The following is a 17,958-nucleotide window of genomic DNA, read 5'->3' on the forward strand; positions in this document are numbered from 1 at the left end:
TTGTGGGGAAAAGTGCGCAAACCTCTGCAGAGTGTATAAACTAATCATGATTAGCCGTGTCCCCGGTTATGGACGTTTTGAGTATCTGGTAATTGAATATCATGTGAATCTCAACATGTTACCTCTAATAAAAGCTATTGGGTTTTAATGAGTACTTTTAATTGGGATTGAGGATGCTGTCAACCATTCTCAATGTTTAACAACCACCATGATAGTTAAACAAAATTATTCCTTTGATGTAGGGAAAAATTGGCTTTTCGCAAAACTGTAACCATAGAGCCTTACCACCAGCCAAATATGCATGTAGTATAGGCTTATTGTTTCATTACTCTCTATGTGTTACATTGCCAGCATATTCCATGTGCTGACCTGTTTTCGGGCTGCAACTTTCATGTTGCAGACTTTTCAGACGACGAGTAAGGAATTTAGGTCGTGGTTCTATACTCAGTGATGCCGATGGAGTTGATGGACTCACTTATCTTCTAAGCCTTCCGCTGTTATCGTTATTAGATGGCCTTAAGCCATATTTATTGTAATAAGTCCTCTTCTGGACAATCGATGTAATAAGTGTGTGATTGCTACTCTGCTATAAATCCTTCGAAGTACTGTGTGGTGTCAGCATTACTGATCTAGGGATGACACCTGAGCACAGAGACTTGATCCATTCGGGTCTGGTCGCTACAGAGATGGTATCAGAGCACACGCTGACTGTAGGACACGACCACTAAGTTAAAGCCATAGATCACTACTCTCCTCTCATTTTCTAACTCCTCATCTCTTCTACCCTTTAGGATGAAGGACGCGAAGATCAAGTACACCCAACCGGATGAAGGCACACCATTTGGATTTCACCTGAAGGAAGTCACCAAGTTCCTGAACATTGGATTACCAAGTTTCACCGGGACTTTCAACGCCACTCTGCCTGAAGAGGAGCGCTGGAAGATTCACGCTCACGTTCCAGGAAGGACATTCGCCCCAACCACCAAGCCTATAGATAGTGTTTTCAATGCACCAACCTGGAGTCTGGGAAGGAGCATGGCATCCCATATCACCATAGGACGCATTGGAGAAGTTTATCAAGAAGACCTCAAGGACACTATCTACCAGATTTGCGGACGCCGAGATGACAAATGGGACATAGTCAGCACCAAGAAGGATAGATCCATTGCAGCTTTTATCCAAGAGTTAAACCAGCACATTCGACGCCAGGAGAACCAGATGTGCAATGATATGTTGGAGTTGCAGAATGCAAAGGGAAGGATCATCGAACTTGAAGGAGAACTAAAGACTACACGCAAGGACTACATGGACGAGATCGTAGCTCTAGCAAGACACAATAACGATCTTAAGCAGGAGATTGAAGAACTCAAGAGGAAGTTAGCATCCCAGGAGGAAGACGAGTACGTCGCATGTCCAGACAACTACATCATCCTCGACGACACCGATTCGGATCCAAGTGAACCCGACTTCGAAGACGAAGCTGGAGCAGATATCATGGAGTCTTCCACCGGTTCAAATTTCTAGATGACCACCAGATAGTAGTAGTATTTCCCCATGTAAACACAATAGAGTCAAGCACTTTTGCAATAGATAGACCGTTTGTAAGCCCTTGTTTGATTGATTGGAGTGATTTTGTGTGCATTTGCTCATGTGCATTTGGGTAGTGATTCCCCTTAGACCTCATTCTATTCTAAATTTCTCTTCTTTTCTAAACACATCAGATGCCTCCGAGACGCGACCCTGGATTCGTTTTCCCGCCAGAGATCACCCAACTGATCCAGCAGCAGAACACCCTGATTCAAACATTGGTGCAGAACCAGGGCAACAACAACAACAATCCACCACCACCTGCGGATCATTTGACTCGTTTCCTTAGACTAAATCCGCTGGTGTACTCCAGTAGCACCGAGCCGATTGTAGCAGATGATTGGCTCCGCAAGATAGGAAGGGAGTTGACCACTGCAGGATGCACAGATGGAGAAAGAGTGAAGTTTGCAGCACATCAGCTTGAAGGACCCGCAGCCGCATGGTGGGAGAATTTCACAGCCACTTACCCGGTAGACACTGTCACATGGGATCAATTTCAGCAAGCTTTTCGCACTGCCCATGTCTCAGCAGGAGCCATGGCCATGAAGAAGCGTGAGTTTCGCAACTTACGCCAAGGAGGAAGGACTGTTGGCCAGTACGTGGATGACTTTAGCAAATTAGCACGTTATGCCCCAGATGACATTGCTACAGATGCGGCTAAACAGGAGAAGTTTCTAGAAGGACTGAATGATGAGTTCAGCATGCCGTTGATGGTAGCAAGTTTCAATAACTACCAGGAGTTAGTAGACCGAGCCCTTATGATTGAAGGAAAGCAGCAGCAAATTGAGAACCGTAAGCGAAAGTATGGACAAGGGAAGTATAACTCTGGAGCTCAGCAGAAGACTCGTTATACCCCTAAACCAGGAATTCAGTTTCAGCATACCCATGGAGGAGGTAATTCGCACAACCATAATGGCACTAAGAATGGGAACGGGAATGGAGGAAGCAACGGACAGAATCGCACCAACTCGTCAACACCATCCAAGGCAGACTTGAGTCACATTACTTGCTTTAAGTGCCGCAAGACGGGGCATTATGCAAATGACTGTCCAGAAGGCCAGAATGGAAATGGCAATGGAAGCTCTGGAAAGAAGCCCAACCCTTTCAACAGGGGACAGGTGAACCACATTGATGTGGAGGAGATTGAAGATCAGCCTGATGCAGTAATCGGTAAGTTTTTGGTTAAGTCATTTACTGCAGTTGTTCTTTTCGATACTGGTGCATCACATTCATACATATCAAGGGAATTTGTGGATAAGTATGAGTTACCGACCCAAGCCCTTAGGTCACCCATGCTAGTAACCTCACCCGAAGCAGAGTACATGGCTAGTAAATGGTGTGATCGACTGCCACTAAGGATTGGACACTATGTTTTCCCCTCAGACCTAATAGTTCTGGAATCCCAAGGATTTGATGTGATATTAGGAATGGATTGGTTATCAAAGTATGGAGGAAACATTGATTGCTCCACTAGATCAATTTTGCTCACCACACCGGAATGAAGAAGGATATTGCGGAGTATGTAGCAATTTGCGATGTATGTCAGAGAGTAAAGGCAGAACATCAGAAGCCAGCAGGATTGTTACAACCGTTGCCGATACCCGAATGGAAGTGGGATAAACTAGGCATGGATTTCATCACAGGTTTGCCAAAGACCCGTTCAGGATATGACTCGATTTGGGTTATAGTCGACCGTTTAACAAAGGTAGCTCATTTCATTCCAGTCAAGACTACCTATAGCAGTGCTAAGTTGGCAAAGATATACATGACCAGAATTGTGTGTTTACACGGAGTTCCGAGGAGCATCGTATCAGATAGAGGAACCCAGTTTACCTCGAAATTTTGGAACCAGTTGCACGAGACATTGGGAACTAGATTGGAATTCAGTACAGCTTTCCACCCACAGACCGATGGACAGACTGAGAGAGTCAATCAGATTTTGGAAGATATGCTGAGAGCTTGTGCACTAGATTATGGATCTAGCTGGGATGATAATTTGCCGTATGCAGAATTTTCCTACAACAACAGTTACCAAACCAGCTTGAAGATGGCACCTTTCGAGGCTCTGTATGGAAGAAGGTGCAGGACACCGTTGTCATGGGACGAAACTGGAGATCGTCAGTTGTTTGGACCAGATTTGATTAAGGAGTCTGAACAGAAGGTTAAGTTGATTCGAGACAGGCTCAAGGTAGCCCAGTCCAGACAGAAGAGCTATGCCGATTCAAAGCGCAAAGCGATTGAGTATGAAGTTGGAGACAGAGTATATCTCAGAGTATCCCCGCTTCGAGGAGTTAAGCGTTTTGGAGTTAAAGGAAAGTTAGCACCCCGTTTCGTTGGACCGTATAAGATTTTGCAACGTATGGGAGAAGTTGCTTATAAGTTGGAATTGCCAGAAGGACTGTCAGGAGTTCATGATGTATTCCATGTTTCTCAGTTGAAGAAATGTCACCCAGAGATAGCAGAGGTACCGTTAAGAGACACAGTGCCACTGGAAGCAATTCAGTTGAAGGATGACTTGACATATGAGGAAAAACCTGTTAAGATTCTCGATTATGCCAGCAGAGTTACCCGCAGCAAAGTTATCAAGTTTTGTAAAGTTCAGTGGAGCCACCACACTGAGGATGAAGCCACCTGGGAAAGAGAGGAAGTTTTGCTCAAGGACCACCCTCACCTATTTTCTAGCCAACCCGAATCTCGAGGGCGAGATTCATCTTAAGGGGGTAGGTTTGTAACATCCCAAATTTTCAATTTGGAATGTTATACATTAGGTCATCATGCATATCATATTTTTCTCGCATTTTCCGATCCTAGAAAATTTCACGCAACTCAAGGACCCTCGGAGAGAGTTGGAAGTTTCATTATTTTCATATTTGGGATTTCTCAAATTTTGAAAATAGGATCATTTGGATTTATTTAATTATCTTCATAAAGTTTTTCCTATAAAAATTTTAAGAGAGGGAATAATATGACTTTCCCAATATTTAGGAAAAGTGAAGATATTATAAATAAATCAAGATTTGGTTTTGAAAGATTTATTTTGCTTAGGCAAAATGAGCATTTTAAAAATTTATGCATGTTTGCCGTTTTTAAAGTTCATTTTGTTCGACTCATTTTTAGGAGTCGGGGGAAAATTTGTTTTATTTAAATCAGAGTTCATTTGGTATTTTTTTTAATTCGTTTTGTTCTTTAAAAAAAATCGCGCCGCCCCCCCCCCTGGGCCAAGGCCCAGCCGGCCCAGCCAGCCAGGCCCGGCCCAGCGCCCCGCCTCCCTCTCCCTCGCGCGCACGCCGCCGCCCGAGCGGGAGCTTCCCCGCCGCCGCACGCCTCCCGGAGTCCGGCTCCGACCCGGCGCCCCCTGCCCCTTCCCCAAGCCACCCGGCGACCCCCCCCCTTTATATGCGCCGCCCCCCCCCTCTCTCTCACCCCGAGCCGCCCTCGCCCCTCGCCTCCCGACCCGCGCGGAACGCCGCCGCCGCCGGAACGCCGCCGCCGCCGTCCCTCGCCGACGCCGGGAGCCCCGCCGCCCCTCGCTGCCCCCTCCCGACCCCGCCGCCGACCCCTAGCCCGCCGCCCGGAGCCCCGCCGGCGATCACCGGAGGTAGCCCCGCCCCGATCCGGTTTTCCCTAAAAACCGATCCGGTTTATAAAAAAAACGTGTTCGGTTTTTTAAAAAAAAACTAGATTGGTTTTTTTTTGGTTTTCTTATTTAACAAACGTTCACCGAACCGTTCGTTTCAATGAACGCGTTCGTTGGATTGGTTCTGTTAACGAACGTCCGTTATTTAAACTGTTCGTCGTTTTTCTTTTAATCGGATTTAATCCGTTATTTTTCTGATTCGATTTCCGATCCAATTTTCAAATCTGTTTTATTTCTTGCTCGTTTATCGGAATCAGGTGATTCAAACGCCTGGAGTTTCGTAACGAAACCGCCGTTCCGACTAACCAACTTTCATAGAGTTTTGCTACTGTGAAATTTTGACCTAATTTCAGATTTCTAAACCGAGTCGTTCTCTCTCGAGTTCCGACTTTCGATGCCTTATTTGATTCGATTCTTTTGCAACCAGGGTTCTTAAGTTGAACTCTCTGGTTAGATCTTTTATTCGAGATTTCCCTGTGCATTAGATGAGTACTTATTGTATGCTTGTTGTTTGTCTGCGTTAGATCACCCGGAGTGCGCCGCTTGTTACTTCGAATCTCTAGGTCACGCGGATCATCAGCAAGGCAAGTAACACTTGATCATATATTTCCTACTACCCAGTTTTATTGCATTAGATCAAACCCTCAAACACTTGCATTGTTTAGGATCTAAATTAAATTGTGGGATTGGGAAGTAGAATTGAGGTAGTACCTATTACCTGTTACTTATGAAACCTTGGGAGTTACTTCTACGTTTGCTTATTATGCTATGCTATGCTAGTAGACGTGGATTGGGTGAGTGAATATCCATGACAGATGTGAGATTGTTAATTAATGGTTTATCTAAGGTGGCAACCTAAACACACATCTGGGTGGATTGAGGCACCTGGTTTCCATCAGGACTTGCCTGTATTTCTTCGGACCGCCACCCAGGCTCTAAGGGATCATAAGATATTTCAAACTGGAAACTTCCGTGTGCAGCCACAAGCCAATTATGGGCTCTGGCGTAGTTGATTAAGTTGTGCGAACTCTTACGGGTAGGCTAGCTGATGTAGGGGATGTAGGTTGGTACGGTCTACCCACATGTAAGGTGCTAGCGCTTCTGAAAGACTATGTCTCGGTCATCCGTTTCTCAAACATCATGTAGTGCGAGAATCAAGCGGAGGCGATCGAGTCTTGTGGGGAAAAGTGCGCAAACCTCTGCAGAGTGTATAAACTAATCATGATTAGCCGTGTCCCCGGTTATGGACGTTTTGAGTATCTGGTAATTGAATATCATGTGAATCTCAACATGTTACCTCTAATAAAAGCTATTGGGTTTTAATGAGTACTTTTAATTGGGATTGAGGATGCTGTCAACCATTCTCAATGTTTAACAACCACCATGATAGTTAAACAAAATTATTCCTTTGATGTAGGGAAAATTGGCTTTTCGCAAAACTGTAACCATAGAGCCTTACCACCAGCCAAATATGCATGTAGTATAGGCTTATTGTTTCATTACTCTCTATGTGTTACATTGCCAGCATATTCCATGTGCTGACCCGTTTTCGGGCTGCAACTTTCATGTTGCAGACTTTTCAGACGACGAGTAAGGAATTTAGGTCGTGGTTCTATACTCAGTGATGCCGATGGAGTTGATGGACTCACTTATCTTCTAAGCCTTCCGCTGTTATCGTTATTAGATGGCCTTAAGCCATATTTATTGTAATAAGTCCTCTTCTGGACAATCGATGTAATAAGTGTGTGATTGCTACTCTACTATAAATCCTTTGAAGTACTGTGTGGTGTCAGCATTACTGATCCAGGGATGACACCTGAGCACAGAGACTTGATCCATTCGGGTCTGGTCGCTACACCTCCACACCACGGGGTCATGTTCAACCACCCCTCCACGGCCACCCCTCCATCGTCTATTGTTCATCCAGCCCTCCACACCACGAGTTCCTGTTCATCCAGAGGCAACGCCATCGCTCACTGTTCATCCAACCCCCCCCCCCCCCCCCCCCCCGCAACGCTCACTGTTCATCCAATCGATCGGCTTCAGTTAGCAGCAGTAGCAAAGGAATCGCTCCATCGGGTTCAGTTAACAGCCATCGATCGATCGCTCGGGTTCAGTAACGCATAGCCTGCAGTGCAATCGCTCGGGTTCAGTTTGAGCCCAATGCCTCGCTCGGGTTCAGTTAGAGCCAATGCCTCGCACACACGCGCGTACCTGTACGAGAGAAACTCGCATCGCTCTCCCACCGTAACCGGCAACTCCCCGAAATTTTCCTCCCCCTCGCTTCTACCACAGTTTTTTCCCGTCATTGACGGCCCAAAGAATGTCATGCAACTGCGTCTCCAGCCCGCCCAGGACGAAAAGCCCATCTTCTGTCATGATTTTTTGTCATAGAAGTAGGAGCCCACCACATCTATGATGATACCGGGTTTTGTCACAATTATCGTCATAGAAGTGTCATATGTATGACAGGAAAAAAATTCGTTCGGCCCAAAATGTCACGGATGTGTCTTTTTTTGTAGTGATATGTACTTGACTCTGAGATAGTAGCTTCTTTCTGTGAATCATTTGCTACTCACGTTGATCTCCCTAAGGAGAAGTGGTTTAAATATAATCCTCCCATTGAAGTAAAAGTAGTTGCACCTGTTACAGTTGAAGAAAAGACTATCACTTATAATGATCCTATTGTTCCTACTACTTATGTTGAGAAACCACCTTTCCCTATTAGGATGAAGGAGCACACTAAAGCTTCAACTGTGGTTCGTAAAAGTAATACTAGAACATATACACCTCCTGAGCAAATTAAAGTTGAACCTACTATTGCTATGGTTAAAGATCTCTTGGCCGATAATATAGATGGGCATGTTAGTTACTTCTGTGAGGAAGCTGCTAATATTGCTAGACCTGATACTAAGATACATAGACCTGTTGTAGGCATGCCTGTTATTTCTGTTAAAATAGGAGATCATTGTTATCATGGCTTATGTGATATGGGAGCTAGTGCTAGTGCAATACCTATTTCCTTATATGAAGAAATTATGCACAATACTGCACCCGCTGAAATAGAAGATATTGATGTTAATATATAGCTTGCAAATAGAGATACTATTTCACCAATTGGGATTGTTAGAGATGTTGAAGTCTTGTGTGGGAAAGTTAAATATCCTACTGACTTTCTTGTTCTTGGTTCCCCACAAGATAGCTTTTGTCCCATTATATTTGGTAGACGCTTCTTGAACACTGTTAATGCTAGGATTGATTGCGAAAAGGATGTCGTTACTATTGGTCTGGGGGATACGACACAGGTTTAATTTTGCTAAATTCCGTAGACAACCCCATGATAAAGAATTACCTAGTAAAGATGAAATTATTGGTCTTGCTTCTATTGTCGTGCCTCCTACTGATCCTTTAGAATAATATTTGCTAGACCATGAAAATAATATGCTTATGAATGAAAGAAGGGAGATAGATGAATTATTCCTTAAACAGGGTCCTATTCTGAAACACAACTTTCCTGTTGAAATCCTAGGGGATCCTCCTCCACCCAAGGGTGATCCCGTGTTTGAGCTTAAACCATTACCTGATACTCTTAAATATGCTTATCTTGATGAAAAGAAGATATATCCTGTTATTATTAGTGCTAACTTTTCATAGAAAGAAGAGGAGAGATTATTGAAAACTCTGAAGAGGCACCATTCTGCTATTGGATATACTCTCGATGATCTTAAAGGCACTAGTCCCACTTTATGCCAACACAAAACTAAATTGGATGAAGACACCAAACCAGTTAGAGATCATCAACGCCGATTAAATCCTAAGATGAAAGAAGTGGTAAGAAAGGAGATACTAAAGCTCCTTGAGGCAGGTATAATTTATCCCGTTGCTGATAGTGAATTGGTGAGTCATGTCCATTGCGTCCCTAAGAAGGGAGGTATTACTGTTGTCCCTAATGATAAAGATGAATTGATCCCACAAAGAACTATTACAGGCTATGGGATGGTAATTGATTTCCGTAAATTAAATAAAGCTACTAAGAAAGATCATTACCCTGTACCTTTTATTGATCAAATGCTAGAAAGACTATCCAAACATACACATTTCTACTTTCTAGATGGTTATTCTGGTTTCTCTCAAATACCTGTGTCAGCGGACGGTCAAGCAAAGACTAGTTTTACTTGCCCTTTTGGTACTTTTGCTTATAGCCGTATGCCTTTTGGTTTATGTAATGCACCTGCTACCTTTCAAAGATGCATGATGGCTATATTCTCTGACTTTTGTGAAAAGATTTGTGAGGTATTCATGGATGATTTCTCCGTTTATGGATCCTCTCTTGATGATTGCTTGAGCAACCTTGATCGAATTTTGCAGAGATGCGATGTCAGGACCCCGACTCGATGCCACATAGGTCTAGCATGTAACGCCTCATATCACTTTGCGGCCTCATGCACGGTATTCCACGGGTGTCGTCTTACCTTTGCCCGGGACCGTTTGCGCCTTTTGGCACACGTATATGATAGTGTCGCTAGCACCCATATGATAAGGAGCCCGGGCTGACATGGCTAGTCGTAAACCCAAAGTGGCACACACTTACAGGGACAGGCATCCATGACCCAGCAACGAACGTGTCGGTCATCAGCAAGTGGGTCCGGGCTGTAGCACTGGGCTAGCAGGACTCCGGTAAACCGGGCTGTAGCGGGCTAACAGGACTCCGGTACTCAATGCGTGACATTTCCCCGAAGGGACAGACACAGGAACGAAGAAGGACACATGCCGGCCAGCCTAAGTGTTCCGAAGCAGTAGCAAGCTACCATGGCTCGGTGGAAACACTAGGAGACATTTCCCGGTAAGAGAGGCTACTAAAGATAAACAACTAGATAGTCATATCCCACACATACCAAGCATTTCAACCATACACACAATATGCTCGATATGTGCAAATACAACAAGGCATCACAACATGACTCTACGACACAAGTACTTTATTTAAGGCTTAGAGAGCCATACATAACATACACATAGGTACGGGTCACATGACCCAGCATTCAAGTCATACAGTCATACAAACCAGCAACGGAAGTAACTTGTCTGGGTACAGACAACTAGTAAAATAAAAGAGGCTTGGAAAGCCTCGCTATACTACGTGGTCCTTCACAAGCTCAGGATCACCACCTGGGCCTTAGCCTACTCATTGATGTCAATGTCTACGAAGAACCCATCAGAAGGGGTTGCATCATCTTCTGTAAAAATGTAAATTATAGCAACATGAGTACAAAGGTACTCAGCAAGACTTACATCAGATCCTACATACATGCACATTATCAAGAAGGGTTGGTGGAGTTGTTGCAGCAAGCCAGCTTTGACTCTTGGCTAGGCTATCCTACGAGACTCCAACTTGAAATGGTTTTGCGCACACGAGTCCACTACTCACCACTTCAATACACTACCGAGGATCCACCTCCGTCTTTCTACGGAAGAGCCATCCTCGGCACTCACACTTATCTTGAGGCTTTTAGTAGTTTCCATTTACTTGTCTATGAACTGTATAGGCAACCAAGTAGTCCTTTACCGCGGACGCGGCTATTCGAATAGATTATGTTAACCCTGCAGGGGTGTACTTCTTCATACACGCTCTCACCACTTACCGTCGTTTACACGACATGTACTCGGCAACCTTCAAGCGGAAGCCCAACGTGGGTGTCGGCCACGACCTACCTAATCACCTAAGTCTCCAATCCAGGTTTATCGCCTATTCGGGTTCCATCCATGAGGAGATCCGGCCGAGGTTTCGCTCACAGCCCCAAACGATGTGAACAGGGTTCCCGAGATACCTAACGGGTATTCGGTACACCGTGCCACGTACCTACCGCATCACAGCCCACCCCTACGGTCAGCGCTGTCCACGGCCTCCAGTAGGCTACAAACACCAGAAACTACTTGCAACTCCTGGACAGAGAGCTAGGGTGAATAAGAAGTCGAGAGGGTCCATTGGTTTCGGGCCCAATGCATGGTAGTAGCTGAATCTTAAAATCACACATACAGATCTCAGTGCTTAAGGTTGGCTTCAATGAAACAACCCACCATGTACTCCTACATGGCCTCTCATCGATACCTTTACCAAATCGTGTTCACCACACCACTCTCATTACTGACATAATCATTTCACTCTAGTCCATCACCCAGATGAACCAGACCTGACACGACTCTAAGCATAGCAGGCATAGCAAGGTAGGAACAACACATACATATGGCTCAAACAACTCCTACACATGCTAGTGGGTTTCATCTAGTTACTGTGGCAATGACAGGTCATGCAGAGGAAATGGGTTCAACTACCGTAACACACAGCAGTTTGAAACGCGTTGTCTTAATGCAGTAAAAGAGAGCAGGAGCGAGAACATGGGATTGTATCGATATGATCAAATGGTTGGTTGCTTGCCTGATGGTTCGATGCACTGATACGGTTCTTCGTTAGGGTAATCACGGTACTCCTCGGAGGCAGAACCTGCCGCAAAGAACACCAATACACAACCATCACCAAACAATGTGCGACAATATGATGCATGCATGAGACATGGCAATATGAGTGTGTTGGGCTAATGCAACTAAGACCAGAAGGGTTTGAACCAATTTGAACCAAAGATTCAAATTTCAAACTCATACATGGCCCTTTAAAGTGTTTTACCTTGTTCTGCATTAAACATTAAGTTAACTTGTTTAATCATGCATGAAAATAGTACAGATGGATAGATTGGATTTTTCTGATCTTTTTTCATATATAACTTGTCTGATTTGGAGTTACAGATTAAAAGTTATGAATTTTTGAAGTTTAAACTATATTCTGGAATTTCCTATATTAGATTAAATCCAGAAAATCAATTACTGCATTAGCCTGACGTCAGTGTGACATCAGCAGGTCAACGGGACACGGTCCGGGTCAAACCTGACAGTGGGTCCCGCATGTCAGTGTGATTAGTTTAGTTAAAGTTTAATTAAAACTAAACCTATTTATTTAACAGGGCTGGGCCCCACCTGTCATTGACTCAGGAGAGTCAACTAGGGCCCACCCGTGGTCAAACCCAGGTCGGCTGCACTGGTGTTTAGCCGCCGGCGAGCCCGACGCGGCGGCGGAAGTGGTTTTGGCCGTTCCGGCCACCAAATGGGTCGCGGAGGCCATCGGAGTGGAGCTGAGGACGAGCCGCAGCTCTTGGTGGAGTCCGTTGGGGTCGGGGTGGCCAGAGTTGGCGCCGGCGACAACTTTGGCGGCCACCGGAGTTCGGCCGAAGACGAACTTGACACCAGAGGGGTCGGTGAGGTGCGGGGAGTAGCTGGTTAGGTGCTACGTGACATGGTGAACATGATGGACACCAGTTTGTGGCCGGAGGGTGACCGGGAGCACGTCGGCGACGAGCTCCGCGGCGGTGGGTGCAGTTGAGCTCCGGGAGGTCGCTACACAGCTCGGGAGCAAGAAACGAAGGTAGGGGAAGATGGCTAAGCTCACGGGGAGTTCGACGAAGCACTTGGTGCGGCCAGGGACGGGCCGGAGCGACGTCGGCGTTGAAGGGGATCTCCGGCGACGGCGGTTCGGTCGAGGTCGATGCGGTGGGCTCGGGCCTTGCGAGCGCTCGGGGCTCGGCTTGCTCGAAGGAGAGGAGTGTAGCGGAGCTCCTGGACACGGCGGCACGGCGTGGGGTTGACGGAGGGCGTGGCTACGGCGAGGGGGTGGCGGCGATGGCGTCAGCCATGGCGGGGGAGCGCGCGAGAGAGAGGGGTTGGGGGAGAATGGAGGTGTCCTCGAGGTTCACGGCGCGGCGTGGAGCTCATCCATCCAGCCCCGAGGCGAGGAGGTGAAGCAGGGCGACGACCAGCTGCGTGGCGCGCGCTGCGGTCGCCGTCGGGCACCTGCCTGCCTGCCTGGCCGGCAAGCAGCTCGCTGGAGCGGCGCTGGGCTGGGCCGGCAGGTGGGCCGGGTGCTGGCGCCAGGTAAGTTTTGCTATTTCTCCTGTTTTCTGTTTTTTTAAATACTTCTGCAACTTTGTTGAATTATTAAAAATACTTAGGCAACTCCTAAAATCACCAAACTACTCCTGGTCCATAGTTGGATTATTTCCAACATGAAACATTTTAGTTTGGAGATATTTGAGCATATGAATATTTTATATAATTTTAAATGCCCAAATTCAAATATTTATGATTTAATTCAAAAACCCTAAGATGGCCTAGGAAAATGTGCATCACTTTTGGCAGGGGTTCTGAACCAAGACAAAAAATGATGGGCATTTTAGAAGGGCATTTCAGGTTCATTGAAAAAGTTTTTAGTAAACCCTAGTTGGTTTCAGAGGGGGCTGGGGGTTCTGTCATCCCCATTTCAGGTTTCTGATGAAAGAATAAACATGATGCAACACTCTAATGCATGAACTAGCTAGGGTGTGACAACTCACCCCCACTCAAAAGAATCTCGTCCCGAGATTTGGGTTCCTCCGGGAAGAAGGCGGGGTACTCGAGTCGAAGACGATCCTCCCTTTCCCAAGTTGCTTCATCCTCAGAATGGTGCGACCATTGAACTTTGAGAAACTTGATATTATGACGTCGAGTGGTACGCTCGGCTTGATCGAGGATATGAATGGGGTACTCTCGATACGTGAGATTATCTTGGAGATCAAGCGTTTCGTGGTCCACTCCACGGATAGGATCCGAGAAGCAACGTCTGAGTTGAGAAACGTGGAAGACATCGTGGACTCTGGAGAGATGCGGAGGTAGTTCCAACTGGTAGGCAACTTCTCCTCGTTTAGCGAGAATACGAAAAGGTCCAATGTAACGGGGAGCCAATTTGCCTTTGATACCGAAACGATGGGTTCCCTTCAGAGGAGTAACCCGAAGGTAAGCCTTCTCGTCAACCTCGAAAGTCATAGCCTTATGTTTCCGGTCATATTGACTCTCTTGACGAGATTGGGCTGTTTTCAACTTTTTCACGAACGATGCGAACTTGCTCTTCCGCTTCCTGAATCATATCCGGGCCAAAGAATTGTCTTTCCCCGGTTTTTGACCAGTTAAGGGGTGTTCGACACCATCGTCCATAGAGAACTTCAAAAGGGGCTTTACCCAAGCTAGATTGATAGCTGTTGTTGTAAGCAAATTCGGCAAATGGAAGGCATTTCTCCCACTCCATTCCGAATGAGATAACAGAGGCTCGAAGCATGTCTTCTAGGATCTGGTTGACGCGTTCTACCTGACCACTCGATTGAGGGTGAAAAGCGGTGCTAAAGGAAAGGCGGGTTCCCATAGCATTTTGGAAACTTTCCCAAAATCGAGAGGTGAAAAGACTTCCTCGATCCGAGTTAATTTCCAAAGGAACACCATGGAGAGACACTATTCGGGAGATGTACAGGTCTGCTAACTGACTAGCAGTTATACTCTCACGAACAGGTAAGAAATGGGCTACTTTGGAAAGACGATCGATAACGACGAAGATAGCATTATTCCCTCTCTTGGTCCTGGGAAAACCGGTAATGAAATCCATACCAATTTTATCCCATTTCCATTCAGGAATAGCTAAGGGTTGAAGGGTGCCAGCAGGCCGTTGATGCTCTGCTTTTACACGACGGCAGACGTCGCAATTAGCAATATACTGAGCAATTTCTCTCTTCATCCTAGTCCACCAGAACCTCTGGCGTAGGTCCTGATACATCTTAGTACTACCGGGATGAATAGTGAGAGGAGATTCATGAGCTTCCTTAAGGATCAATCGCCTCAGGTTTCGCACTTTGGGAACCACTAGTCGATTCCCGAAGTATACGACCCCTTGATCATCAATGGAGAAACAATTCGCAACTCCTTTCTTGATGTTTCTCTTGATGCGGGAAATTCCTGGATCTACCTTCTGTGCTTTGATGATCTGATCCGTAAGGGTAGGTTTCGCCACCAAGGTGGAAAGAAAACCTTGAGGAACAATGTGAAGGTTAAGCTTCCGAAATTCCTCATGGAGAAGAGGTTGACTTTGTTGTCACATCAGGTTGTTACAATAAGATTTATGACTTAGCGCATCAGCCATGACGTTGGCTTTCCCTGGGGTGTAAGTTATTCCTAAGTCGAAATCTGTGATCAACTCAACCCAACGTCTTTGCCTGAGATTCAAATCCGGTTCGGTGAACATGTACTTCAGACTTTGGTGATCAGTGAATATTTTGCAACGATTACCGAGGAGGTAATGTCGCCAGGTCTTAAGTGCATAGACTACGGCTGCAAGCTCTAGATCATGAGTAGGATAATTCTCCTCATGTGGGTGTAATTGCCGTGAAGCGTAAGCAATTACGTGTCGATCTTGCATGAGAATGCAACCTAGTCCTTGTCGCAAGGCGTCGCAGTAGATAATGAAGTCCTTGGAGAAGTCTGGCGGTACCAGTACGGGAGCAGAGGTCAGGCGTCTTTTCAGTTCCTGAAAGTTGTGCTCACATTGTGGAGTCCACTCGAACTTTTTATCTTTCTTGAGGAGTTCGGTTAGAGGTTTAGCAACTTTGGAGAAGTTTTCGACAAAGCGACGGCAATAGCTCGCAAAGCCCAGAAAACTCCGAACTTGCTTGACCGATTCAGGTGGAGTCCAATTAAGGACGGCTTGAACTCGCTCAGGGTTAACAGCAATACCTTTACCAGATATTACATGACCCAGATAGGTCACTTCTGACAACCAAAATTCACATTTAGAGAATTTGGCATAAAGATGATGTTCTCGAAGTTTCTTCAACACTAGCCTTAGATGTTCGGCATGTTCTTCCTCGTTCTTGGAGTAGATGAGTATGTCATCGAGGTAAACTACGATGAATTTATCCAAATACTCCATGAAGATTGAGTTCATCAACCGAGAAAAAGTGGCTGGAGCGTTGGTTAAACCGAAGGACATGACGGTGTACTCGTATTGGCCATAACGAGTAACAAAGGCCGTTTTAGGAATGTCCCCGTTCCTGATTTTGATTTGATGGTAGCCCAACCTCAAATCCATTTTGGAGAAGACTGAGGATCCAGCGAGCTGATCATACAGGTCGTTGATCCTGGGGAGCGGATATTTGTTCTTGATTGTGACCAAATTGACAGGTCGATAATCTACAACCATCCGGTCCGTACCATCCTTCCTCTTGACGAAGAGGACGGGGCAAGCCCACAGAGATGAACTAGGTCGGATGAAACCCTTTTTCAAGGACTCATCGAGTTGTTTCTTAAGCTCGGCTAATTCTAGTGGTGCCATCTTATAGGGTCTTCTAGCAATCGGAACGGTTCCTGGAATGAGGTCTATTACGAACTCAACATCCCTGTCAGGTGGAACACCTGGCAATTCCTCTGGGAAGACATCCGGAAAGTCACGGACTACCGGAACGTTCTCAAGGTCTGGCAAAGGGCTGGCGTTAAGAGAATATAACTGTCGCTTGGCTATTCGGGTCAAGACATTGACTATCTTCCCCGAGGGATGGGTGAGTTGAACAGTCCTAGAGAAGCAATCAATTTGGGCATGATGAGCTGACATCCAGTCCATACCCAAGATGATATTGATATCTGAAGATTTGAGGGCTATCAAAGATGCGAGAAAAACAAGTATGTCGACTTGAATTTCATTTCCATGGCGTACTCTAGAAGTTTGCCATTTGGATCCCGGAGTTTGAATTACCATAGAGGATGGCATGCACAGAATGCGGTGTTATGCAAGCGAGCATAGTTCTCGGATATAAATGAATGAGATGCTCCTGTATCGAAAAGAACAGATGCCGGGTGGCAATTAACAAGGAGCGTACCGAGAACGACGTTGGGATCCTCTTGAGCTTCTTCGGCAGAGATACAGTTGACATGGCCACGTGTAGCGGTGGCCGGCTTGGCGTGGAACACTTTTCCTGTCGGCTTGCCGCGGCCAACAGCTTTAGCAGGTTGGTTGGGGTTGGTCTGGGGACACTCGCGCATATAGTGGCCAGATTCCCCACACTTAAAGCAAGTCACGGAACTGGTACGTGGAGGAGCATTGTTGGTTGGACCACCATAGGGCTTGGCTGGTGCAGACTGTTGAACGGGGCGAGGCGCCTGGAAGGATGGCCTCGGTGTGAACCTGGGTGGCAGGGCAGTGTTGGGCACCCACACGCGGCGCTTCTGAGGACCAGCACCGGATGAGGAACCCACGTCACGGCCATGCTTGCGTGTTGCGTCATAATCAGTCTGACCAGTCTCAGCACTGATGGCCTTGTTAACAAGCTTCTGAAAAGATGTGCACTCATGCAGACGGAGGTCGCGGCGAAGCTCAGGATTAAGTCCCTTACGGAACCTTGCTTGCTTCTTGGCATCAGTAGAAACTTCCTCAGTTGCATATCGTGCGAGGTTACCGAACTCCCTGCTGTAAGCATCCACAGAGAGTCGGCCTTGAGTGAAACTGCAAAATTCCTCACGTTTACGGTCCATGAGACCCTCCGGAATGTGATGTTCATGGAAAGCCTCGCTGAATTCAGCCCAAGTAGTGACATGGCCCGCTGGGCGCATAGCTCCATAATTCTCCCACCATAGACTGGCGGGGCCTTCAAGATGATATGCAGCAAAGGTGACCTTGTCAGCCTCAGCTACTAGCGCGGAACATAGTTTGTGAGAAATACTGCGAAGCCAGTCATCAGCGTCGAGAGGCTCGACGGAGTGGTGGAACGTGGGTGGATGTAACTTGATGAAATCACTGAGTGACACCAAGTTATTTCTCTGATGGCGTGCTGTGTTCT

The sequence above is a fragment of the Triticum aestivum genome, chromosome 2B, assembly GCF_018294505.1.
Source record: "Triticum aestivum cultivar Chinese Spring chromosome 2B, IWGSC CS RefSeq v2.1, whole genome shotgun sequence".
NCBI classification, from domain to species: domain Eukaryota; kingdom Viridiplantae; phylum Streptophyta; class Magnoliopsida; order Poales; family Poaceae; genus Triticum; species Triticum aestivum.